Genomic DNA, 3,213 nt, shown 5'->3' on the forward strand with positions numbered 1-3,213 from the left:
CTTTCTCAGGCATTCTCCCTGCCTTCATACTGTCTATAACAGAACATTAAATACACACCTAGTCCATCCAGGCACCAGCTCTCCACTTACCTGTATTCTAGACTCACCAATTTTGATCCTTGCTGACAGTTCCTCCCTTTCTCCTAAGCCAGGTTCTTTTCTAAATAGTTGATAAGAACAGGAAACTATTCTAAAGTCTCAGTGTCTTCATCACTTTCTTCCTCAAAATCTTCATCTTCATCATCTTCATCCATTAAGTTAAGATTGAATGGTCTTTGAATGAATCATATCCACAGACCTTTGTAAGTTTTCTCACTGTTACAAAAAAGAACTTTCTCTCCTAAGGAAGAGCTGATTTGTAAACAGGGCTATAAATCTGTTGACTTTAACAAGGTGGCTGTTTTGTAAACAATATTCCATTTGCTACTTAAAAAAAAAATCAAAAGACTTAATCTGCAAATAGATCAAAACCTCCTCAGGCGTCTCCACCCAAAATACTTCAATCCTTTCCATTTTACCTAAGGAATACTTTGTAAGGTGAATGGTGAATTGCCTGATCATTTTCTAAACAAATTATGAGGTGCTTGAGGCAGACTCGCCTTATCCTTTGTGCCCTCAACTGTTCAGTGGTTCCAACTCCAGAGGTGCCCGGGACTGCTGTCCCTGTTCTAGAAGCCTCTGTCCCTGATACCAGTCCCGTACAATCCACTTTCCTCTTCCTGGGACCGCTTGCTTCTACGACAGTGAAGTCCGCCTCCCTCTGCCTCTTCCAATCTAGCTCTGGCTGCTGGGTGTCCCCTGCCTCCTGGTTCCAGCTCAGTTGTTCTGGGCCTTTTGGCCTAGATCCAGACTTTGCCGCTAGCATGAACCTTTCTGTCTGGTTTATCTTTCCTCCGCTTTTCAATCTCCTCCAGCTGTTCCCATAATTGCAGATGTGCATGGACGTCACTGGCCTGTTTGTATTTTTCATCTTCCTCAGAAGAGAGATTCTTTGGCTGGGCACTTTCTGACACTTTTTCGACAAGGTTTTGGAGCCTCTGCTGGGTAGGGTAAGAGACGTTCTAAAGGATGCAGTTCTACGTCAGGATGCAGTTCTGTTATTCTGTACTTTTTATCTATTTCGAGGATCCTTCTTTGTAAAGGTGCTGAAAGGAGAAGGGTTCCATCCCAACAAGATCTCCTTGGTGTGCGCACAAAATGAGAATTTGTTGTCAATATCCTAGCACTGTCCTAGGATAAGTTGACTCTGGCCGGTGAGGTGACGTCATGAAAGTCTTCCTGGTCCCTGAAAGAAGCATCTGCAGGTTCTTGGGACTGATTCTTTGGTGCCAGAAACAGTAGAACGAGTTTTGATGTCAGTTAACACAGGAGGTTCGACCACGGGGACGCTTTGAAGCTAATGGGGTTAGATTTGCCAAAGACCTACGGTGTGGCTGTGGCTATACTAGCGTAGGAGCTGATGTCCTCCGTGACCTGAGCAGGGCTGCAGTTGCTGTGGTCCTCAGATAAGCAGAGGTGGAGGTTGTCCTCATTTGACGAGGCTAACTGGTGCGGGATGTGTCAGTTGGATGACTGGAGGCTGGAGAGAACTGGTGAGATGCTGGCCGGCTTCCCCGCTGTGCCCCGCGGCACTCAGGGCAGTTGTTGCAGGTGCCGACGGCTGTCGTGGCTGACTTTGCTGGATAAAGGCTACCGAATCGGGTGTTATCTGTCTCAAGGCAAGTAAACTGCTCTTCAGGAAAGGCAAGAGGCAAGGTCAAAGTGAAGCCTTCAGGTCTCCCTGTAAGGTGCTGGTCAACTCTTCTGCTTCCATTTTCCCATCCAACAAGCTCTGCCCTAACTCTTTTACCTTTGCTGCTGTCTCTGTAGAGTGTTCCTCAGATGAGGCCAAATGCATTAACGTCGAGAGATAATGCGGGCACTTCTGCACATTTTTCATCCTTGCTGTGGCAGCAGCAGAGGCTGTTGTGGCTCCTTGGACAGCTCTAGGACGGGTTCCAGGCTGGAGAGGGAAAGCAGTTCGCAATGCAGAGCTGTCTGTGCTTCAGCACCCAGAACGATGTGAGGCTGTACTCCAGGACAACACCGTAACGTATTCGACTGCAGCGTCGTCAGTGCCTGAGATACTGGCTGCATTATAGAGCTTAGTGTCTCATGCTGTGCAAGAACAGGTTGTTCCCAAGAGCCTGCAGAGTTGAGAGCTGAATCCTAGGGGTCCTTGAGGGAGTCTCAGGGCGTGGTGCCATGGCATTCCGAGGCTGAGACTAAGCATGTGCCCTTGCCTGCATCTGTGTGCCAAGCTGTGTTGGGGAAGCATTAACAACTGTCCATTTTCGCTTCGAATGAGGAGCATACCTGGGGGTAGCTGAAAAACTGGAATATTGGTAGTATTCTGAAGGGGTGGAGGCAGATGAGGTGCTAAAAGTGTAGGAGTCAACGTTGCTCCGATCCCACCTGCAGTGGCTGTTGGAGACCCTAGCAGCTTTAGTGCCACTCTGTCGGCAGTGCCACTAGCATTGGGAATGCCCTCTTACTTAGTTTCTCCAATGACCACGTTAGCCCCGGTGCTGGATTGGCCACTGGTTGTCAATGTTGGCTGCTGAGGCACTGTCGGCGCTGTAGTTTTAGGGGACACCGAATTGAAGATCTGGGTAGTGGCTGTGGCTATCATGAAGGAGCCGGACTGACTGTTCACAAGAGATGCCTGAGGGAAAACTCCAGCGCCCACAGTAGCTCCAGAAGCAGCAGCAGTGACAAGGAAACTCGGCACACCGATAGTGGAATTGATCCCAGGATTGCTCCCCTTCTGGGTAGCTGCAGCAACAGAAGCTGCACCAGATCCTGCACTTGGTGGCCTCACTAGTGGCAGGGTAGATCCTGCACTTTCAATGAGGGAGGAGGAGACGGGGTAGGAAGAGGAGGATACAGCAGTGCTGAGGGAAAAGTGGAGGACAGCGTTGAAGAAGCTGAAGGTGCAGCAGCCGCAGTAGCAGCTGCTACAGGTGGAGTCCCAGTAAAAGCAACACCACTTTCTGATTGGGGAGAATTCATCACGACATTACTCTCATTCAAAGTTTGCACCGTGGTGCTGGTGCAGATTTTGTCGTTTCTGTAGGACAAGGAGGTTGTCATGGAGCTGCTGCTGACCGCAGATCTGCCCTGAGCGATGGTAGCAACCCCTGGTTTCATCATCTCCATCCGTAAGACAATCAT

At 49.2% G+C, this 3,213-nt stretch overlaps 1 pseudogene; it reads right to left on the reverse strand.

Moving 5' to 3' along the window:
- Positions 1–514: 514 nt before the first annotated feature.
- On the reverse strand, positions 515–3,213 carry LOC140513959 (transcription initiation factor TFIID subunit 4 pseudogene; annotated as a pseudogene).

Source organism: Notamacropus eugenii, chromosome 1 (assembly GCF_028372415.1).
Source record: "Notamacropus eugenii isolate mMacEug1 chromosome 1, mMacEug1.pri_v2, whole genome shotgun sequence".
NCBI lineage: Eukaryota > Metazoa > Chordata > Mammalia > Diprotodontia > Macropodidae > Notamacropus > Notamacropus eugenii.